At 39.4% G+C, this 24,966-nt stretch overlaps 1 protein-coding gene across 16 annotated transcripts in view; it reads right to left on the reverse strand.

Annotated features, from left to right (window-relative positions):
• LOC136853965 (ralA-binding protein 1-like) overlaps positions 1-24,966 on the reverse strand; it is a 437,575-nt gene that overhangs the window by 245,207 nt on the left and 167,402 nt on the right. For 3 of the 16 annotated variants that reach the window (XM_067129881.1, XM_067129878.1, XM_067129876.1), the window contains exon 4: positions 785-856. The exons of the other annotated variants lie outside the window; for them this stretch is intronic. The gene's annotated coding sequence lies outside the window, so the exon portion shown is untranslated. The remainder of the gene's footprint in view (positions 1-784; positions 857-24,966) is intronic. 16 annotated transcript variants of the gene reach the window in all.

The raw sequence follows: 24,966 nt of genomic DNA on the forward strand, positions 1-24,966 counted from the left end.
TGCAGAGAGAGACAAGTTATAAGAAAAAGTTATAAATAAATAAACATTAGGGAACAGAACATAAAAACTGATACACATGAACACATGTATTCAGGAGTTGGGCAGAAAGCAGGAATTAATTTGCTCCTCATTTAACTATTTTGGTATCGGAAGATTCCACACCTGCACTAGATAAATCACTCCACATTTCAGCTGTAGCCAAGATAAAACTCCTACCAAACTGTGCTGTATTAAACCTGATGTTTCTAGCAGCTGCCTGGCTAGTGTTGTGAGGAAACGCAGATCGATCAGATACAGAAGAGTGCAGAGGATGTTTGTTGTTATAGTATATACATTTTTATGCGATAAACAAAATTAATTCACTTTATATCTATGCCACAAGTCAACAAGCGTTGGCAAAATAAAGCTGATTGATGACATAACTCTATCCAAGAATTTGAGATGAGAGTTAGCACTAGAAGACCACACTGGAAAACAGTTCTTCAAACAAGGGAGAAGAAAAGAGTTAAAACACTTAGATACTGTAATAGCTACATCATGAAACACTTGAAAACACTTCTTCCACAAGATAGCAACTTTTTGAGAAGCAGAGGCAGCAATATTACATATATGCATCTCAAAAGTCAATTACTGTACTTAAATTTAAATCAAGCGGCAAAGGCAAAAGTATTCTGGATCGACTATCACACTTTGAGTTTTAAAAGGGTTAAGCTTTATGCTCCAAAGCCTACTCCACTCACGAATATGTAACATATATCTAATTGAGGATTTTACAACCACATACCTAAGGCACAGAGCAGGAACAACAGCTAGACGAGTAGCAACCAGTTTGTTCTTCAGAACTTGCCACATGTCACTAGTATAGATAATAAACAGCAAAGGTCCATTAACATTACATTGAGGTTCACCTAAAAGACATTACTAAAGCTACCATAATACTGGCCATCAACACAGACCCTTTGGTTTCTGCATATCAAAAATTCATTCAGAATATTAATAAATGGTCCACCAAGTCCCATCAAGAGCACTCTACAAGACAGTAGATACTGACAAAAGTGCACCACTAGTACTGAGGCCTTTACAAAACCCGAACTGTAATGCTGACAGCAGGTTATTATCTTTAAAAAAAAAAAAGCCTACAAAGATGTTTAGAGAGCAGCTTCTCAAAACTCTTGCATAAAATGGGTAATTTAAATCGGCCTATATTCTGAGAGGCATAAGATAATGCAGCAATGTTTCCCTCCCTCCAAACAGAAGGAAAACTTCTAGGTCCACTGACTTTCTGAAAATGATATTAATACTAAGAGCAATGAAATCAGCCGTCTTTAACAAAAAAAAAATCAGAAAAAAGAGATTTTGACATAGGAAAAACCTATTTTTGGTAGTCGCTGTTGAGTTGTCAAGGGGTTACCCTCCATGGTCTACCAGAGCTCCATGGGTGACCAAACTAATGTCAAAGAATTCTCTTATAGCTGGTACCATATCGCGGCTGGGTATTGTGTCGTAGTGATAAACACTGTAACACTTGATGGAGTATGTAATGGACTCAAGATAAGGGGGCACTTTCCCAAATCTTCACAGTGAGGCTGTATACTTAGGTTCTTCCATTGTCAAAACCTGCTTGGAAGAAGAAGTGATTAATGTGCATGCGCAATCTGCTGTAGTGTCAACAACAGACCCGACGCGGAGACCAAGAAGCATTACTTTCTGCTGGTCAATGCAGGATACTCCCTTGCGCAAACCCATGCCTTTTTGTCAGGGAAGTGGGCGGGCTTTGAGGACTCAACAGCGACTACCCAAAATAGGGTTTTCCTAAGTCAAAACCTATTTTTTTATAGCATAGTCGCTTGTTTCGCCCTCAAGCTTTACAAAGAAATTGACAGGTGACAAAAAAGGTTTAAGCTGTCAATTTTTAATCCCAACACCCCAAAAGAAAAACATATCTGGTCCGAGGTCAAGCCACAAATTTCAAGCCCCATTCTTTATTCCACATACTCTTCAGGTTTTGGTACCAAAGAATAAGGAACTATACATGAACTTATGTTTTAGGATGTAGTTCTACAGTGGCTTACCAAAGCATGCTGGGTTTGGTTGCAGTACTGTCACCCTCCTCCAAGCAATAGTTAGCATACTCACCATCAATAAAACCCTTGGTTTTCTGCTGTAGCACCTAGGGCTTAGGACTAACCATTACACCTACTGATAAACAGTGTAGTTGAATTTCTTCGAGCTCGTGGCAATATTTTTTTTTATTTTAATTACTGTCTCTGATGACCACCCTGTACATTCGGAGACTTCTTTGAAAGAGACATTTATGAAGAAGGCCAATGATGTACTTACTTTCCTAATATCATGTGACCTAGGAAAGGAATGTGGGTTTGCCTTTCTAATGAGAGACACTTCAATCATTCTCAGCCCTGGTAGGGAGAGTGGTCAGTTTGTGCTAGGGTGTAGGAGAACTGGACCCTCTGGGATGTTTGCCGTGACTTCTAGGTAAACCTTAAGTGCTGGAACCAGGCATAATGTCTTGTCTGCTAAATTGAGTTTTTTATCAGAATACAAGATTTCCTTAAAGGATCCTCATTCTTGGCCAGGAATGATGGGCCAGGGGACAATAATAATTGATGGTCAGCTGTTTGCGTGATGTATCGTCCTGTCTAAGAGAGCCCAGTTTACTAATATGAAGTCCTGATGCTAATGCAATCAAGAAGATCGCCTTTTCTAGCCTGTGCTTTGTGGTTGTATTGGGTCCACTGAATTGAGGGGTTGACAGAATCTAAGCACCTTGATCAGGGACCAAGTAATTGGAAGCCTTTTAGGAGCAGGTCTTTGTACTGCAACAGACCACAGAAGGGAAACGACAATTTCTATACTAGAGTCAATCCCAAATCCATAAAGCAAGGGTTCTGTTAATACTGCCTTGTATGCCAGGATTGTTGTAACCACAAGGAATTTGTCTTCAAAAAGGTATATAAGAAAATTTAAAAGTGTTTCCATAGAAATCTCAGCTGGGCTCTCACTATGGATATAATCTAACCATACCTTCCATACGGACTGATATTGCAGAATAGATGAAGTCCGTAATGTTTGTACTAGGTACCTAGCAATGTTGGGCGAGTAATTTTCAAGGTAGAAAATATTTTAAAAATCCATCATGAAGGTCTCGGCTCAGAAAGGAGGGTGCGTAGACGACTTTCCTTCCTACTGTCAGGGATAGAACAGTGGATGTTAGTGGAATTGATCTTTTCGTCCGTTGTTGAAGTAACAGGAACCAATGCCTGTTTGGCCAATTTGGGGCTATTAAGTAAGCTGTTCCTTTGAAGATTAGAAGTTTGCTCAAAATCTTCGAAATCTGGGACAATGGAGGAAAAAGATATGTCGTCCTCCATTTGTTTTAGTCTTGTAGGAAGGGATCTCTTACTGTTGCCTGACTGTCCAAGTTCAGAGACACATATAATGGGAGTTTTTGATTCTCATTTGTGGCAAACAGATCCATTTCCAGTTGTGGAAGCATGTTGGCTATTGTTTGAAAAGAGTGGTTGTCCAACATACACTCTGTTGAGGCTGTTGTTTTCCTTGGTAGAGAGTCTGCTATTATGCCGAGACTCTCTGTGAGGTGAATTGCAGACAAGTACCACTTCCTTGCTTGCACCATCCAAACGGTGGCTAGCATTACCATATTGAGAAGAGGTGAACGTGATCCCGACCTCTTAACGCAGGACATTGCAATCATGTTGTCTACACCCAACAAATGTGTCTCTTTCCTGGAGGTTTGAATTTTTTGAGAGGCAAAAAGGCAGCCATCAGTTCCCGAAAATTTGATATGGCAATTCCTCAGAGTAGCTAACCACCTCCCCGCCACCTGATAACCCTCCCAATGTCCTCCCAACCAGTCAACAAGGCATATGTGTGTATTGTCACATACAGATGGAGGATTCAGGGTGACATGTTTCGCCAGAGATTCTTTCTAGGTCCAAGGTCAAAGTATCTCCCGAACGTTTTGAATCTTTTGATGAGGTCGGTCTCACATTTTTTTTCTTGCATGTGATAGCAAGAATTTGTTCACATTTTTAGTTGCAATCTGAGTATTGGATCTATTACTGATGCAAACTGCAGCAAGCCCATCATATGTTCTAACTGCTACCTGGAAACTCTGGGCTATGCAAGGAACCTTTTGAGGACTTGCCCTATTCTGTTTTAAGTATGACGGGGAGAGAGAACAAGCCATGAAAAGTATCCCAACACCATCCCAGCTGCTGAAAGTGTCTGCTGGTGTGAGGTGGGATTTTTTCCAATTTATTATAAAACCTTTTAATTGGAGTCTGTTGACCATTGCTCTTAGATTTTCTCGAGCACTCTTTTCTTGTGGGTTCCCACATCAACCAGTCGTCTAGATAGGCTATTAGTTGCCTTCCTTCTTGTTTGAGTTTTCAAACAACTACCGTTGCTAATTTTGTAAAAAAAACTCTTGGGGAAATATTTAGCCCAAAGGGCATGACTTTGAACCTGCACATATCTTTCCCTATCCAGAACCTAGGAAGGGGCGGAAGGGAACGGCGATAAGGATGTGCCAGTATGCATCTTTCAGATCTTTAGGAACTGTCCAAGTCCCTTTTGGAATGATTGAATGTGCTTGGACAATGGTAGTTATCTAGAACTTTTGGCAAAAAAATGTGCTTGTTTTGTTTGGAGAAATCCTTTTTGGGGACACTGAAGAGACATGCTTGGTGGTGAATATATGCGTTTCTCTATGGCTCCCATTAACATGGCCTTTCTGCACGTAACCTTCCAGAGAGGGGTCTGGTTTTTGGAAGAACCCCTTTAAAGGAGGGGAGGGGGGGAGACCGTTTCCACCCCAGTCCATTTGAAAATAATGCTGCGTCCCCAAGAGAAAGATGCCCAATGCCTGTGGTGTCGTTGAAGTCGACCCCAGACCATGCAATTCCTATTAGTATCCGCCTCTTCCTATGCCTTTGCCCTTGATATACATTCCAGGTGTTGCTTTTCCTTTTCCTCTATAAGAGGGTCCTAGGACCTTGTGAAAAGGAGTTTCTTGGTGCTGTTGTTGTTATTCCTTTGCAGGGAGTTGCCCCTTCTGGCCACCTAACTGTCTTTGAGGAAAAACTGTTTTCGGTGACTGAAGGCCTACAGGATTTCTGATCACAGCGAGCCTTTTTGGGTTGTGTAAAGGAAAGTTTCAGGTTTTTTCTTTAGTGAATCCCCCTTGTCTCACAAGAGCATACACTGAACAATTCTGTTGGCGGGCTTGCTCGTTAAGTTTAACCACAACGGACTCCTCAAACAGGTCTTTACAGAAGGGGTTAGAATGTAATAATGAAATTACATTGGGAAGTGGCTTTTAGAGCCCTCCAATGTTTCCATTTGCACTTTTATGCGCCATTCTTGAAAGTCATAGGGTTCTCGTAAAACTTTTGACCACAACAGCAAAATTGTTCGGGAATCTTCTGGAAGCCTTTTGGTGGCAACTTCCAACAAGGTGGTAGAGGTTATAATAATAATGGTTCATGAGCCAGCCAATTTTTCAGTATCAAATTAGGGGGCAAAGGATTACTATTATTTTTGGGATGAATAGGCACCCTAGATATAGAAAATGTATGATAGCCTTGAAAAAGAACTGGCCAAACCTATTTTAATGCTGTTTTTGTGTAGTTTGCATATACAGTATTGTAGCACATTTTTCTGCAAATGAAGATGAGGCAGTTTACAAAAACCTTTGTAGAATGCTCTGTTTTTGGCCTACGACCATCAAGTTTGCAAAGCTATGAGCTTATAACATGTACCTTACAACCTGTTAATGCCCTATTTTATATACATAACTCAATTTTTTCATGAAAATTGGCAATATAATAAAATCATAACAACTGATAATCAAACCAGTGTATTAATTGTTTTACTATCAAAATACAATTGTAAAGCTTTTTTTATCTTTATAAAATTTCTGTAAGATACTTTGTTTAAAAGTTAGGACCATTAGTTCTGAATGTAAGAGCATCGTAGTGACTTGTAGCACTACATCTATTTTCACAGCATTCCTAGTCTTTACAGTCTCTACACTGTACCATATTGAGTAATTTTACTCACATATTGCTTCACATTAGCTAGATTTCTTAATTATTTGGAGCTGTCGCCTTAAAATTCATGCAGGATTTTCTTTTCGTGTATTTTTAATCAACTTTCTAACAATCACAGCTACATAAATCATATCTGTCATTCATATCTTGCTGGTAATCTACGGTTTCCGTAACTCCTTGGCTACTGCAATCTGTAAGACTACACATGTTTGTGCATTTCATTCTATTTAATAAGCAAATGCACTTGGGTAACTTACAACTTTTGGAGCAAGTGCACGCAAGCAAACAAAGGACGGCTTCAGGGGCTGGCAAGCCATCCATCTAGCCTGTAGGAAGTTTCTCTTTTTCATCAGTTTTAATCAATTTCCAACCTCTTCCAGTGGGAGTTTGTCTACCTTGATCTGGTTGTAAGGTTCTTTTCCATATTGCAGCTTGATAATTTGCCCTCTCTGAATGTTTTTTCAAGCAGTCTAAACATAGTGGCAACAAATGTTTCTATTTCTCCCTTTTTGGCACAAAACACATGGTACCTTAGCTCACTGATGTTAACTGATGCTATTTTCCTAGAGTAAAAGTAGCAAGTGAACCTTTCCAAGTCTGCCATTAATGATTCTGGTAAGTCCCACTCTGATCACAACTTGGAAAATGTGTTATATGCTCTTTCACTAATCATCATCTTCAGTGCCATAACTTTTCCTCCTACCGCCAATGTTCTGACCGTGTCGCAACTGTGAAAGAATGTAGTCCAATAAGAGCATCACATACACCTTCTCCAAGATGAGCTACTACTTGTTCAATATCAACAAGTTTTATTCTACTTTTAGATCCACATTTCTGATACAATGGCACTTTGATATGCTTTTTAATGCTAGGTATAAAATGAACACATAGAACCTACTGAACTTATCAATACTGCCTGATATCCTTCCTTTGAAGCTTGGTCAGCACATAATAGTAAGCGACCATCTGCTTCCACAGGTTAAAAACAATGACTTATCTTTTAATTTTTCTTTATACTGTACTACATTGCTGTTTTCCATTTTTCCACCAAGAATGAAATGAGCCTTGTTTTGTTAATTGTTTGCCACAAGAACTTTATTCATTGTCTAATTATTTGTTTTTCAGTAATTTGTGTGACCTTCATTCCAGAATCTGACCCTCTCATTTGTCGCTCACTATTCTTGATTGATAGTTCTTGATATCTATAAAATACAACATCATTTCTTTGACTTCCTTCACCTTCATTTAAAATCATGGGAAACAAATCCTTGGCAATTTCCCTAAATATTGCTTCATTACCTTTTATCTTTTGAACAAGATACATACCACTACTAATTGTTGCAGAATGCTGTGGAACAGATTCAGATGTGGGCACATCCTACTGCAAAAAGTTTTCGAGGGAAGCTTTGTTAGTTTTACGAAGTAGTCCCTCAGGCGCTGCTAAGAGGCCATGAAAGAGGTCCTAAGGAATGAAATAAAACCGCTTTCATTTTGAGATTCCAAGCTTGTGATGTTATGACAATTTTGCCATTCAAAATGACGGCTTTATCTTTATATTTTACCACTTGTTTCATGCACACTAAAGTGAATGTTTTAAGTTTACACTGCGTCACACAGTCATTAAATTTCTTTGTAGGAGGGATGCTTTCTAGTCTCTCCTTCCTAAAGATTTCATGTTGATTTTCCCCAATTTTAAGTACATTCATTAAGTCTGTCTCAACTTCAGCAGTTACTATTTTTCCTGTACAGATTATTAATAGTTCATTTTCTTCTGCACAAGGATTGATCCAGTTTTTAAAGATCTTCACTACAGATGATACTGCATGTTCATCATATTCCATTCTTGTAAGCAGGTCAGGGTGAAGAGAACTTGAACCACCAGCATCAATAAAGGTACCTCCCATTGTTTGAGTATCTTTATTTATTGTTTCTTCTATGGCTTGATCTATTGGTATGCATCCAAAGGTATTTGTTTCTGACATCTGGACAGATAACTGAAGATTATCTGTCAAGGATGAGAGGGGGAACAATTTGTTGCTTTGGGATGACGGATGTTTTTATACATTTAATTAAATCATCATACAAATCATGTTCTACTTCACTATAAAGCTTATGGTTTTCTTTGGAAGCTTCTAGTTCTTTATTTTTACTGGTAGATCTGGTATAATTTCTGTAACCAGATCTGTGATGGTGAGCTTCTACAGCTACCATGTCTGCGAGTCAGTGCCATAATCTTTGCACACCCACGATTGATAGTATATTTTCGAAGAGTATCATCCACGTGTAATTGTGTAGCCTTTACTAATTTCTCTCGTGACAGTGATCCCTTCACCATTTTTGTCTTTTAACAGACTATGCAGACTGCCTGAAGTAATGGTCCAGGTGTTTTTACACTCCTTGGTCGTTTAATAAGGAAATTCATTATCATTTAAGCCTGTAGATAGGGCTAAGACAGGTTCATAGTTTCCTAAGGTGGCAGCTTTTAGTAAAGTTTGCCAAGACTCAGCACTTAAAAGTTCAGCTAGTTTTTCATTCTTATCAACTTTATTTGAACATCTGTGTAAAATACACTTTTCTTCTTCAGTAACCACAATATTTATACCTGTCATGATTAATATATATTGAACAACACTCTAGTTTTCACCTGTGGAAGTAAGAAACGAGAAATAGTAAAAACAGAAAGAAATTGAGAAACTAAATGAAAATAGAATGAGTTTTTGATTAAAATAATTAAATTAAATGAATTTTTAATCAACTGAAGTCATTATACCATCACTCGGGCTAATGATCTGGAATAATGATTCTTAAAAGACAATACAACTTTTATTATTATTGGTCAGTTTTGGCCATTTATCAGTGACACACAAATGACTTAAAATGCAGAAGAATTCTTTTCCATCCTTTTGACGTTGTCTTGCAATTATTTTAGTACAGCAAATGCTCATAAGATATGATTTAGCCAGCAGATATCCAGGGCTATCATACATTTTCCAAATCTAAATACTTGAAGCTATCTGAAAATCATAGTGAAATTTTGCCCCTAATTTGATACTGATTTTCAAAATTTAAGGGTCTGGCTCATGGACTATAAGGAGGTGGATCCTAGTATGAAATTATGCCGAGACTGTCCCCTTTGAGATTCTTCTCATAGGGGTCTCAAACTGCTGCGTAGCTATATCTACAGGGAGCTTTTTCCTTTTCAAAAGGGTGTTGTAGCACTGCCCATTCCTTGGCTGAATTTCCTGAAACTGGCATGACCATGGCAAATGGTTTTAATTCTGCCATTGTCTCTCATTTTTTAGTCACTACAATATTCTGAAAATCTGCCTTCACATGATTAATAATTATTTTGAAAGTGAAGGGACAGAAGGCTGGGGCTACTTGTTGAGCAACTTGGGTCTTATTCAAAATGGAAGTAGAGATCCATTTTTTGTTGACCTGGTAAAGGGTTTCTCCATGTCTGATGAAGGTGGTACCAGGCACCATTCTGTAATAGGGAATGCTGCCCTGTCTCTAAATTCTACATGGACAACTTCAATCATAGTTTTCTCTCATTAATTGGATACCTACCATAGGGAGAGAAAATGCACATTGAGGCATCTCGCCAAGGATTATCAGTATCATCAGGGGTGAGTATTGGAGCCCCTGTTATGTTTTGATCTGAAGTTTTGTATTCCGAACTGACCATTCTGTTGTTTTCAGTTGGAACTCTAATATTAGACCTTGTTTGGGCAACATTGGTATCTACTCTCACTTTTCGGTTATTGGATGCAGTAGTTTTACACTTTGGGACGTACATGACTAACTTAATTTCCTTTTCGGAATCATGCTAATGTCCCTTGCAGACTGCCATTCTGTGGCAAGGATATCTTTGATGTTACTCATAATTTCCTTATGGAGTTGATCAAATGCCGCAAACTATGTATCCCTTTTGGGGGAGCTTGCGCAATCTGAGCTTCAACACCTGAACTGTAACTGCCTGTTGACCAAGGGGCAGAAGTCTTGGGTAAGTTACTATACCCCTCCAAAAATGTAGTTATTTCAGTCAGAGTTAGGTGGATCCTAATGCCCCTTTTGGGGGGAAGATCCTCTTCTGCATTGATAGCCGCATGGGGAAATGGAATTCCTTCTGGAAGGTTTCTCCCATGGCTAGCTAAAATTTGTGTCCCTGATCCTTCTGGGTTCAGCAGGGCCATTTCAGTGGCAATGTCCACTTCATATTTCTTAGTAAGAATGTCACCCCCATGTAAAGATCCCTCTACTTCCTCCATGGGGTTAACCTGGGAGTACTTGGGACTGATGTTCCTGTGTTTTGGCCCAAACATAGATCATGTTCTGAGAAAGGGTTAAATATCTGCTGCCGGAGTTCTGCCAGAAAGATATAATCTCCCCCTTCCTCACCCCTACTGAACCTTAGGACCCATTGAGACAACTTAAAACGAGCTGTTTCATCACAAGGACTATGCTCATGGCAGGTGGTATGGGCGGTACCAACTGGCAAAAAGCAAACTGAGCAATTTGCTATGAACATTTCAGCTGAGGGTCTTGCATAATGGCAGCCCTGTAGTGATATAAAACAAGTTGTTGTTAGACGCTAGTTAGTATTAACTGTTTTTAATGGGGGACACTTCTGTAGTTCCCAATATGCAGGCAGTCTCCGGGTTACGACGGGCTCAGCTTACAAAGTTCTGAGTTTACGGCACTCTTCAAATATATTCATCAAAATTATTTCATGGGTTACAGTGCATGTTCCAGGTTTACTACACCGACAGCACCAATCCGACAGAAGAAATATGACTCCAAAATGGCAGAATAGTAAAAATTTGGAGGTTTTTTTGTTGAAAAACTCAATAAAAATGCAGGATACATTGTTTCAAGACACCCAAAGGATTAAAAATGACATATTTATAATAAAATAAAGTTTTATATACTTACCAAGTAATTACATAGCTATTAGTTTCTATTAACCAGCAGCTAGAATTTTGAAATTCGCAGTAGCGCTACTTTGTTTTGGCTAGGCGAGTGACCCTGACCACTTTCGGGGTAAGAGAGGAACCAGCTTAGCAAACGAGCTCAATACGTTAATGCCTTCCAACCATGCGAGGGGAGGGAGGGAGGGCTTTTATCATGTAATTACTTGGTAAGTATAAATAAAACTTTATTTTATTATAAAAATGTCATTATTATATAAGCTACTTACCAAGTAATTACATAGCTGAATCCCACATTATAGGAGGTGGGATGCATGGGTTATCTATCCTAATACAATACATTAAAATTAGTAATGTGAAGAAATAGAATTATTGCTAGCATTAGCCAAAATGCTTGCTGGTCCCTTCCCTGTTGAGAGAGCTGCTACAGGAAAGTACTACCTCTGGATGGCGCTCACCTCAAAATATAGCGGCATGGCGGTGCAGCCAGGAGTCGCCTGCTACACAGGGGGATTCCTTTGTTGAAAAGGAGTGTCCGATTGCATACAAAGAATTATCAGTTCTTCCCTGCCCTGGGCACCGTACCAGAAAAACACAACCAGAGAATAAATAAAACAAAACACAATTGCCTATAGCCAAACATTACAGCATACCATTATTCAACCACTGTGGATAAAAACTGGTGAGCACTCCAAATACCAAGTAGCCCCATGCTCCCCTACGACTCGATACCATGAATCAAGGCCAAAAAAATAGGGAGGATGAAGGAAGCTTCCTACACTCCTTCTCCCAACACCATACCAGCAATCGAAATACAGGCAGTCCCCGGTTTACGGCGGGTCCGGCTTACGATGTTCCAAGGTTACGACGCATTTCAAATATATTCATCAGAAATTATTTCCTGGTTTACGACGCATGTTCCGGGGTTACAACGCGTCATACGCCGATCCGACGGAAGAAATATGGCTCCAAAATGGCAGAATAATCATAATTTGGAGTTTTTTTTTAAGAAAAACTCAATAAAAATGCAGTTTACATCGTTTTCAATGCACCCAAAGCATTAAAAGTAAGGTTTTCTTATGATTTTTGACGATTTTCAACGATTTTTCGGTTTACGACGATTTTCGGTTTACAACGCGGCGTAAAAACGGAACCCCCGTCGTAAACCAGGGACTACCTGTAGGACCCAAGGTACAGCAATTTTCATAGACAGTCTCAATGTCACACAAATAATGAGTTGCAAAACCGATTTGCATTTCCAAAACGTTGTTTGAATGATAGAGGCAATAGACAAATTATGCCTAAAAGCCAGGGACGTGGCAACTGCCCTTACTTCATGCACTTTGGCTTTCACTATGGGCAACATATCTTTGTCAATTTGTGAGTGCGCTTCTAGAATTAAATCCTTAATGAAAAATGCCAAGGCATTTTTCGAAAGCGGGCGAGAAGGATCCTTAATTGAGCACCAAAGGTTGCTCGATGGCCCACGGATCTTTTCTGTTCTCAGTAAATAGTATCTTAATGCCCTTACAGGGCAACGGGTTCTTTCTACTTCGTCCGGACCTAGGATATCTATTAAACTTTTAATAACGAATGAGCGAGGCCAGGGGTTGGCAGGGGACTTGGCTAAGAATCCTATGGTAAATGAGCAGATTGCATTACCTTGAAAGAGACCAACTTTTTTATCCAAAGTGTGATGCTCACTAACTCTCCTGGCAGTCGCCAATGCTACTAGGAACAGAGTTTTCCTAGTAAGGTCCCTTAAGGAGAGAGATTGCAAAGATTCAAAGTGTGGTTGCAACAGCCACTTCAGTATCACGTCTAAATTCCAGGCTACTAGCCTATCTTCTTTTTGCTTGGTCGTATCAAACGACTTGATAAGATCAGAAAGGTCCTTATTAGATGAGAGATCTAAACCTCTATGTCTAAAAACAGAGCTCAACATTGCTTTGTAGCCTTTTAATGGCTGAGGTGGAAAGGTTCCTGGTACACTTCAAATATAGAAGGAAATCACCGATTCTGCTATAGTGTAGACGTCTTAGAAGACGAGATGTTGTTTCTCCTGCACCAGTCACGGAAGACTGTCCACTTGGCTTGGTAAACTTTGCTCGAGGAAAGTCGTTTACAATGAGCAAGAGCGTCTGTAACTGCATTTGAAAATCCTTTCGCTCGCACCAATCTGAAGACAGTCTGAATGCGTTCAGAGCCAGAGTGGACAGTCTTTGATGGAACCTTCTGAAATGTGGTTGTCTGAGTAGACTGGGTTTTTGAGGTAATAGTCTTGGAAAATCTACAAGAAGCTCCAACAAGTCCGGGAACCATTCTCGGGCTGGCCAGAATGGGGCTCTACTAATGTCATCTTTACATTCCACTGATTTCGGAACTTGTTTAACACTTCTCCCACCATCTTGAATGGGGAAAGGCGTAAAGATCCATATTCGACCAATCCAGAAGTATCGCGTCCGTCGCTCAAGCTTGTGGATCTGGCGCTGGCAAACAATGCAGTGGGAGACCATGATTTTTTGTGGTCGCAAACAGATCTAGAATCGGTCTTCCCCACAGCTTCCACAACCCTATGCAAACTAGAGGGTCTAGAGTCCACTCCGTGGGGAGAACTTGTCTTCGACGGCTGAGTTCGTCTGCTAAAACATTGCATTTCCCTTGAATGAACCTGGTTAAGATCTGGGTTCGACTCTGATCCGCCCAAATGAGGTCTTGCTGCTTGGCAAAGGGAGAAAGAATGAGTTCCCCCTTGTTTTCTTATATAAGATAGAGCCGTGGTGTTGTCCAAATGGACGGACACTGTCTTCCTGGACACCTCCAATGCAAACACTTGCAGTCCCCAGTGAACTGCTGTCAATTCCTCCATGTTGATGTGCCACCTTATCTGTTCCGAAGTCCACAGGCCTGAAACTTCTTTGTCTCCCTTGAGGGCTCCCCAGCCTAGGTATGACGCGTCTGAATGAAACACTAGGTCGGGTTCAGATGGAGAAGTGACTTCCCTTGAGAGCTTGTCTCTTGAATTCCACCAGGCCAGATCTTCTTTTATTTCCTTCGTTATTGGAAAAACGAAAGAATCTAGGTGTTTCTTCCTGTTCCAGTTGACTTTCAGAAAGAACTGTAGGTTTCTCATGTGAAGCCTTCCTAGGAACATGAACTGCTCCATGGATGAGAGAGTCCCCAACAGGCTCATCCAACTGTTTGCAGAACAGGACTGAAGGGTGGGAAATTTGTTCATCTTCTGAAGGCAGGCATTTATCCTTTGGGGGGAGAGAAAAAACTGAAAACTCCGAGAGTTTATCCTCATCCCCAAATAAGCTATCTCCTGAGAAGGATTCAGTTGAGATTTTTGGAAATTCAACAAGAGGTCCAAACCCTGGGTGAGAAGAAGGGTCTTGTGAAGGTCCTCTGCACATTTTTCCTTCGACTGGGAGTGAATAAGCCAATAGTTGAGATACAAGGAAACGTTGACTCCCATCAGATGTAACCATTTTGCCACTGGGGCAAGAACACGCGTGAATACCTGTGGGGCTGTCGATAAACCGAAGCAAAGGACTCTGAACTGGTACACTTTGCACTGAAACACAAACCTTAAATCTTCCTCGAATCCTGATGAATTGGGACATGGAAGTAGGCATCTTTCGTGTCTATTGAGACCATCCAATCTACCAGACGAATGGATGCAAGGACGGACTGAGACATCTCCATCTTGAATTTTGTTTTCTGTACGCAAAAGTTCAGGGCACTTACATCCAGGACTGGCCTCCAGCCCCCCGATGCTTTGGGGACTACAAACAGTCGATTGTAGGACCCCAGAGATGAGGTGTCCTCGACTAGCTCGATTGCTTTTTTACAAGGAGAGCGGTCACTTCTTGGAAGAGGGCTGAAAACTTCTCAGTGTTTGACGAGTAGGTCATCAATAAAACAGGCTTGTTGCTCAAGGGGAGTTTTTCCAGAAACAGGATCGAGTAGCCTTCCCTTAGAACTTGGACAATCCAACTCTCTGCTCCTCTTGGCTCCCAATGCTCCTAAAAGTGTAGGAGCCTTGCCCCCACAGGTGTGCAGCGGACTAGATCCTTACTTATATGTGGGTGGTTTGTAGGAGGACTTCTTGACAGCTCTGGGGGTGAAACAGGCATTTCCACGAGGTCTGGGGAAGCCTCTTTGTCTGCCTCTACCCCGAAAGGGTCGAGGTTGGACAGGAGAAACTGTCCTAGGGGGAAAAGCCGGAGACTCTCTAGGCCGTCTCGTTGATTGTGTGAAGAGATCCTGCGTAGACTTCTGTTGTAGATCAGTCACAATCTGTAGCACAGTCAATTGTGGGAAAAGGTGCTTCTTGTCCAGAGCCGAGAAAAGGAGTGTGGACTTCTGGGAGGGAGGAACTCCTTCGTGGTGTATGAACACTAAAGCTCCCTTTTCTTGAAGATACCCACTGCAAAAAGGGAGGATAATTCAAAAGAGCCGTCTCTAATGCCCTTAACCAGGGAAGAGATGACTCCCAAAAAATCCGAAGAGAAGTCTTCAGAAATATGAGGGCACTCCTTCACTTTACGAGCAAGAGCTCCTACTGCCCAGTCGAGAAAGCTGAGCACTTCCAAGACTTTCAATAACTGCTTGGTCAGATGGTCCAATTCCGAAGACGAGAACAAAATCTTGGCTGCATTGAACGCCGATCGTCTGGAGGAGTCAACTAAACCGGAGAAGTCTCCCTGGGAGGAGGCAGGCGCTCCCACGGAAAGGGCCCCTCCAGTTGCATACGAAAGATATCTTCTCTGCAACAGCCTAGACAGAGGGCAAGAAAAGGATGCTCTTCCTGGCTCCCTCTTGCTCAAGAGCCAGTTCTCCACCTCACGGAGAGCCTTCTTAGCTGAAGAGGACAGTACCATTTTAGGCAGTCTTGAAGAAGGTGTCTGGTTATCCATCATGTACATCGCAGCCGGAGATGCTGGAGCTGCAGGAGAGAGGTGATCAGGAAAAGTCACCAGCAGAAAATTGAGTAAAGAGGAGTATGCCGACGGAGGGGAAACAGGGTCCGCTACTTCCTCTTCCTCCGAAGAGATTGGCGACAGATCCACAACAGGCTGGGGTACCGATGGGGCTTTCTGAATTAAGCACAGGATAATGTCCAATTTGCATTGGATCGACTGTACAGAAGGATCCAAAACAGAAGGTGCAATTGTCGTAGCCGGAGCAGGTAGAACCAAAAAAGACATGGGTGCTGCTGAAGAAATGGATGAAATAGGGCACTTGGAAGCGGAATTAGCCTTGGGGGCCAGAGGAATGTCTTGCTGCAACAGAGGAATGGGCCACAATGGGCACTTGGGAGCTGATGGGTGCTCGGGAGCTGACGGGCGCTCAGGAGCCGATGGACGCACAACAGACGAATGGTGCTCAGAGGAGCCACATCAGAAAAAGCACCATGAACCAACGGAGAGGAAAGTTCTGGCGCCACAGACGACTTCTCCGCAAACAAAGATTCAGGAAAAGCAGATTGTACAGGCGCTAGAAGAACAGGAGTTGGGCGCATGGGCACTGGAGAGCGTTCCGACATCACAATCTGTCTCGGCAAGTCCTCCGAAGCAAAAGACGCGTGCTTAGAAGACAACGAAGTTCTCGATGCCGAAGAGCGCTTCCAAGAAGTAGCGTGCTTAAAAGGTAGAACTTGTCCCACTAACACTGGTTGATCCTAAGAGAAACGTTCTGGACTGTCCCAGAAGCTACAGGAAGGAAGGCATTCTGGAGAAGCCTCTTTAGTCTTCTTAATCGGAACAGCAGAAGGTCGAGAAGCACCTGGGGCGCGTCTCTTCAGAGACGAGATTTGCCTTGCCACTGGCACCTAGGACTGGAGTCACAGCTGGAAATACTAGAGGACAGACATCCACTTCCATAGAGACACCTTTCCAGCGGCGCTGTCGTAACCTGGGAATCAGCAACAGGTACGACTGAGGGGACGACTGCCTGTGGGCAGACCCCACCGACCTCCTTTGGGCTGCCAGTTTGGCTCCTCCCAGGTTTAGGTGAGTTTAACAGGGACCTTGGCCTAGGAGAATTGGCGGGACAGGCAGCCACCTCCTTCACTAACACTTCAGTATCACCTTTCACATTCACTTTGTTCATTAGGACTTTAACAGAAGCACCAATTTTCTCCATCGTGTCAACGAGTAATCCAAACTTAAGGCTAATTCCCAATTCAAGGCTGGTAACGAGGTCAGGATCGGGAGTCAGGGAGCCAGGGTGCTGAATAACTGGCACAGATTGAGACATGGGATCAGGTGGAACAAAGGATAAAGAATCAGAATTATCTGACAAAGATTTTGCCGACACCTGACTAGCTAAAGTCTTCTTACTACTAGGTCTAGCCGCTGCTTTTCTCTTTTTATTCCTGTCTAATTTCGTCAAATGACTATTCAAGGTACACATTTTCGGATCCCAAGAAACACACTCATTGCAGGTCAATTCAGGGGAACATATTTGACTGATGCAGGAAGTACAGAGTATGAGGGTCATAACAAGCTTTAATCAGTCTCATATTGCAGCCTTTGCTGCAATACCTAACACTTTGCGAGCCCGAGTCGGACATGCTGACAAGTCGAGTCGAAGAAAGTCGAAATAATTGTCAAATTCGGTAATACTAGTCTTCATAGAAAACCTGACACTAACTAACTGTGCCGAAAAGGCTACCATAAAGCGAAAACTTCACCAATGATCCAAGATCAACAGAGAAGAGAAATTTCAAAAGACCACTGCAGCCAATCACTGTAACCACAGCCATCAGCTGGCAGAAACATACTGAGCTCGTTTGCTAAACTGGTTCCTCTCTTACCCCGAAAGTGGGAGGGGTCACTTGCTAGCCAAAACAAAAGTAGTGCTACCATGAATTTCAAAATTCTAGCTGTTAGTTAATAGAAACTAATAGCTATGTAATTACTTGGTAAGTAGCTTATATAAAAGTAGTGTTTTCTTACGATTTTCAACGGTATTCCATACAACACCGATCAGAATGGAAGAAATATGCATCCTAAATGGAAGAATGGTGAATATTTGGAGGTTATTTTTATGAAAAACTCAATAAAAATGCAGGATACATTATTGTCTTCAAGACACCCAAAGGATTAAATGTAAGGTTTTTTGATAGCGTAGTTGCTACTTGTTTCGTCCTCAAGGAGCTACCTTCCATGGTCTACCAGAGCGCCATGGTGACCAAATTAACATCAAAGAATTCTCTTCTAGTTGGTCTTTCTGGCCAGGTATTGTGTCGTAATGCTTAACATTATAACACGTGATGGAGTATAAAAAAAGTTAAGTATTCCTTAGTTTAACCAGACCACTGAGCTGATTGACAGCTCTCCTAGGGCTGACCCGAAGGATTAGACTTATTTTACGTGGCTAAGAACCAATTGGTTACCTAACAACGGGACCTACAGCTTATTGTGGAATCCGAACCACACTATAGCGAGAAATGAATTTCTATCACCAGAAATAAATTCCTCTAATTCTTCATTGGCCGGTCAGAGACTCGAACTCGGGCCTAGCAGAATGCTAGCCGAGAACTCTACCAACTCGCCCAACGAGAAACTAATGATGGAGTATATAATGGACTCAAAGATAAGAGGGCACTTTCCCTTATCTTCAGCGAAGCTGAACACAGTTTTTCCATCAAAAGAACCTGCAAGGAAGAGAAGTGACTATTGCACATGCGCATCCGCCATCTTGTTTACAACCAGGCCATTAAAGACCAAGGAGCCATTAACTCTCTTTGGTCTATAGTGAACGGTTCACGTCGTTACCAGCGCTCCGAAAAATTTCTACTTTTTTCTCTGTTTTCATTACAGTAATACCTTGAAATTGCGCAATTCGAGTTGCACGAATTCACAGACACAAATTTTTCATTGGAACCTAACTAATGGTCATACACAAGTTTTTCACAGACACGCGAACATTTGCGAACACTGAGAAACCCAGCAAAAGTGTTTGTTTAATTTTTTTATGTAATTTATAAGTTTTCAAGCTTTTATGTGTAAATTAAATAACATTAAATATTATTAAAAGTAATTTCTCTCTCTCTCTCCCTCTCTTTTAGTGAGATGAATTTTTATGGTACATGTACAGTATACAGGTATGTTTATTTGTATGATAAATAAACTTTTTACCTAATAATAAGTACTAATTTTCAAATAATATAAGATTAATAAAATTCAATAATAATAATAATAATAATAATAATAATAATAATAATAATAATATAATAATAATAATAAAACTGTAATTACAAAATTCGTATTATTTTGAACAAACAAATTCTTCCCTCATCTTTTGTAAGAAGGAGGTGGAAGGCCAAAGCTGTCAGACATGTCATTTAACCCTTAAACGCCTACTGGACATATCATACGTCGACTAAAATTGTCTGTTGGGTGCCAAGTGGACGTACCGTACGTTGACTACAAAAAATTTCAACCTTCGGTCAAGTTTGACTCGACTGAAATGGTCGAAAAACGCAATTGTAAGCTAAAACTCTTACATTCTAGTAATATTCAATCATGTACCTTCATTTTGCAACAAATTGGAAGTCTCTAGCACAATATTTCGATTTATGGTGAATTTTTGAAAAACACTTTTTCTTACACACGGCGTGTAACTCAGCCGAAAATTTCATAAATTCTTTCGTCATTTTGTCGTAATTTTTGCACTGTTCTATATTAGCCGTTACATAAAGTTTTATATATGAAAATGTGCGCAATTTCACGTACAATATAGCAAAATACAATCCATGGTTGTAGCTTTTATCAGTTTGGAAATATTTTCATATAAACCACGATAACTGCCAAAATTTCAACCTTCGGTCAACTTTGACTTGACCGAAATGGTCAAAAAACGCAATTTTAAGCTAAAACTCTTACGATCTAGTAATATTCAATCATTTACCTTCATTTTGTAACCAATTGGAAGTCTCTAGCATATTTCGATTTAGGGTGAATTTTTTAAAATAACTTTTTCCTTACGTCTGCGCCAGAAATTCTTTCGTCACGTTGTCGTAATGTTTGCACTGTTTTATATTAGTCGTTACATAAAGTTTTATATATGGAAATGTGCACAATTTCATGTAGGATACAACAGAAAATAACTCATGGTTGTAGCTTTTATCAGTTTTGAAATATTTTCATATAAATCACGATAACTAACAAACTGGAAGTCTCTAGCACAATATTTCGATTTATGGTGAATTTCTGAAAAAAAAAAAATTTTTCCTTACGCTCTGCGCGGCGTGGTAACTCGGCGAACATCTCAGAAATTCTTTCATTCATGTTGTCGTAATGTTTGCATCGTTTTACATTAGTCGTTACATAAACTTTTATATATGAAAATGTGCGCAATTTCATGTAGAATACAACAGAAAATAGCTCATGGTTGTATTATCAGTTTTGAAATATTTTCACATAAATCACGATAACTGCCAAAATTTCAACCTTCGGTCAACTTTAACTCGACCGAAATGGTAAAAAAACGCAATTGTAAGCTAAAACTCTTACATTCTAGTAATAATCAATCGTTTAACTTCATTTTGCAATAAATTAGAAGTCTCTAGCACAATATTTCGATTTATGGTGACTTTTTTAAAAAAACATTTTCCTTACGTCTGCGTGGTAACTCGGCCGAACATCTCAGAAATTCTTTCGTCTCGTTGTCGTAATATTTGCACAGCTTTAAATTAGTCGTTTACATAAAGTTTTATATATGAAAATGTGCGCAATTTCATGTACAATACAACAAAAAATAACTCATGGTTGTAGCTTTTATCAGTTTTGAAATATTTCCATATAAATTACAATAAATAAAAAAAATTCGACTTTGTCAACTTTAACTCGACCGAAATGGTCGAAAACTGCAATTGTAAGCTAAAACACTTACAGTCTAGTAATATTCAATCAATTAGCTTCATTTTTCAACAAACGGGAAGTCTCTAGCACAATATTTCGATTTATGGTGAATTTTTGAAAAAACATTTTTTTACGTCCGCGCTTTACGAATTCATGCATCATTTTGTGATAATATTTTCTCTGTGTTGCTTTGATCGTTTTAAAGTTTGTTAAGTAACAAAATCATCGCAATTCAGTGTACAATACAACTAAAAAAAATTAACTCATTAGCTTTAACCGTTTTGCTTACAGCGCGATTTGTATACAATTATATACGAGTTTTTTTTTCGCTGTCATATATTCCAATATTTATATATGATAATGATATTTTTTTCATTTCTGATGGTTGCTTAATAAACTTCAGGCAAAGACAAAAAAATGAGCCAAAAATGAACTCTTAATCTTAAAAACTAAGCGTGCTATGATTTTTTGAAAAAAACTTTTTTTCCGCTTCAGCGCTAACTCACCGAACGCCGCTGGCATATGGGAGACGTTTTTGTAAACAGGGCTTCGGCGTTAAAGGGTTAACATGACAAGAAGGGGAGTGTTGCTAATCAGTGGTCAAATTTTTCTTGTAATTCTCTCTCTCTCTCTCTCTCTCTGTCCGTAATAATTCACAAAAAATTCCACTCTCTTAAGTAAGGACAACTGTTATCTCTCTCTCTCTCTCTCTCTCTCTCTCTCTCTCTCTCTCTCTCTCTCTCTCTCTCTCTCGTTCGAAGTTAGCCAGCATACGTATTACAGCACTGTTTCTCAGTGTGTCTTTAATTGTAGAGTAGATAATTTTGAATTGATCTAATTTTACCTATACCGTTTACAAACTGTAAATGCACTGTTCTAAAACATAGAGACATAGAGCATTTCAGAACATAGAGCATTCCAGAGCAAAGAGAAAGTGACAAAATAAAGAAGTTTTTAGAAACGAGGTTGAGAAGACATCTAAAAATAGATTGGCGGAATGGGACGAGAGTTGCACCATTTATTTCTTTTTTTAAGGGTAATGTATTAAGCTAACTTTTAAATAAAAATACAGTAACTTTAATTTCATTTAACAGTTAGTTTAATACTGATTTTCCATCTTTTGATATCTAACATAAGAATAACTTTCTCTCTCCCCATAATAATTCATAAATAACATGATATTTCAAGTAAGGACAATCTCTCTCTCTCTCTCTCTCTCTCTCTCTCTCTCTCTCTCTCTCTCTCTCTCTCTCTCTCTCTCTCTCTCACACACATTTTTACAACTTATTACTTCTCTGTACGTATTTACCTGTACAGTAGATAGTTTAAATTGATCTAATTTGACCTGTATCGTCTACGAAGTGTAAATGCGCTAGTGTTGCAAATACGTTCTAAAACATAAGAGACATAATAACTAAGAGTTGTATTAGTCAAAATATAAAACACTGTCTGTTCATGAAAAAGCATTTCAGAACAAAGAGAAAGAGACGCAGAATAAAGAAGTTGTTAAAAGAGGTTGAGACGATTCTAAAAATAGACTGGTTGGAAGGGGAGAGAGAGAGACAAATTCTCTTCCAAATCTCAGTTTTTATGTCAACCATTTATTTCTCTTTTTTAAGGGTAAAGTATTAAGCTAACTTTTAAATGAAATTACAGTAACTTCAATTCCATTTAAAAGTTAACTTAATAATTTGGGAGCATGATTAGGGTCATATTTGGTGTTTAAACTTGAGAAATAAGCATTCATTAGCATTTTTAGAGACCATGCCAAACTTACACGAAAATTCACCCTGCACGAGGGGTTCTGGAACCTAACCTTGCGTAAGTTTGGAGTATGACTGTATTGAGGACCATGGAAACATCAGAAATATCAAGATAAGTGCTTAATATTAAGTTCTATCAAAAGTTTTAGTTTTAAACCTTTGGAATTGATAATTTCGTTGTAAAAGCCGGAACACAGCTTGTTGATTGCTACCTAGTTTCGTAAAGCACTGATTGCCACCTAATCTCCTAAAGCGAATATTGTTTTAAATTCTAACTACATTAAAAGCCCGTATTCACAGGGGAGGCATACTGCAACCCCTTCGAATAGCTGGAATCTGTGAATACTTAAAACCCCTCTAAAAACACTTAGAACTGCCTATTTTGAGTTAAAAAAAAAAAAACAATAAAAATGCTTATACCCGAGTGTTTCAATAGTTTTATCACAAAAAGTGCATTTAGTCATGAAAATGATATGAAAATACAGCAATTAGTGAATATTCCTCAGTGAAGAATACTGTGAATGGGCGAATTTTCCACGAATAATGTGTACATACATTCCACAGAGAAATTCGCGAATAGGTGAGTGCGCAAATATGGGGGTTTACTGTAAATGTATAAACTAAAAGAAATGTTCCACAACTTATTATTAATAGAGAAAATCCTTTCAGACTATTCGATGTCTACAATAATCTAGGCAGTAAGTGAGAATAATTTAGTCTAGAATAATAGTGGATGTTTTCTGTAGCCTATGTCCTAGGATTACGTATCCTTAAGTGGCCTAGCTTAGACTGAGGACCCTAGGATCAGATAATAACAATATCTGGGCAAAATAAATCAATAGCCTAACAATAAGGCTACATATTAGCATAAATTTTTTCCTTTTATATAAGAATGTGCACTTAAGCATGATCTAAATAATCCAGTACTAGCCTAGGCATTACTTTATGTCAAGTTAAGTGATAAATTTTTATGAAACATCCCATTTTTGGATTAAATTGTTAGCCTAGACCATCTAACCTAGGACTAGATGAAATAATAATCTGTGCTAGATGAGAGGGTAGGGAGTATCCTAGATTAGAGTAAGTTATAGCCTGTCTTTAAGGTTACACATCTGTGAGTTACTGTTTTATATAGTAGACCAAACAGCCTAGGATTGGATATGAACAACAACCAGGGTTAGACAAAAATTAGTAGACTTAGTATAAGGTTACATAATACTGTAGTAAGTTTTCTGTTTTTATATAGCCTAGCCTATTCGTTTAGGAGTACCTGTAATCTCTAATAATCTCGATTAGGCAATACCCTATACTAGTTTAAGAAAGAACAAATAAGAATAGGATTATATGTAAACAGTATCCTAGGCTCAATAACATAACCTAGTTTTTTACGACTCGGTAATATGTCTGTAAGGCTACCTACTAGTAGGGTCTTACATAGCCTATATCCTTAAAGGTGATATAAACCACGAACATGCAGCAGCCTCACCAGATTAAGTAGGAGCCCCTTTTTAAGGAATATCCTACTATTAGCCTAAAACAGCGATGGCCAAATATCAGATAAAAAGGCAGTCTTGGCCACATAAAGACAGAAAACCAGATTATAAGAGGATGATTTTCTTTATAGCTTATATCCTTAAGTGTTAAATAAACCTAGAATAGGTTAAGCAAGAACCTTCTAAGAAATCCTCTATTCTTAGCTTAATGTAGATAACACTGGAGGCATTAACCTAAGCTATATAAAACAGTAACTTGGGTTAGTTAAACAAATTAGTTCATGGCAGTTATTCTGAACGGCATGACAATTAGAATTAAAAATTTCACTGGGCCATTGCAAAAGGACGAAGAGTGTATAAGTAATAGAGCCATATACAGGTATGAAAACTAACCTAAACCTTAGAGGGTTTAAGTTAATACAGATATTTAATTAAACGTATTACAACTGCACACTTGTAATTAAGTTAACCTGTAATATGGAAACTATATGAGGAATTACAGAAGTGTCCCTGACTTAAAAACAATTAATACTAACTAGCATCTAATAACAACTTGCTTTATATTACTACAGGGCCACCATTAGGCAGGATCCTTGGTTCAAGTGTTCCGTAGCAAATTGCTCGGTTCACTTTTTGCCAGTGGGTACAGCCCATACCACCTACCATGAGCATAGTCCTTGTAATAATAAAAAAAAAAAAAGAGGAAAATTTCCTTGGTCGTCAGATGTGGGTGAGATTTGTAGTATGCTCCTGGCAACAAGTTTCAAGGACAAAACAGCTCCTTTTAAGCTGTCTCCATAGGTCCTAGGGTT

The sequence above is a fragment of the Macrobrachium rosenbergii genome, chromosome 28 (genome assembly GCF_040412425.1).
Source record: "Macrobrachium rosenbergii isolate ZJJX-2024 chromosome 28, ASM4041242v1, whole genome shotgun sequence".
In the NCBI taxonomy this organism is placed as follows: domain Eukaryota; kingdom Metazoa; phylum Arthropoda; class Malacostraca; order Decapoda; family Palaemonidae; genus Macrobrachium; species Macrobrachium rosenbergii.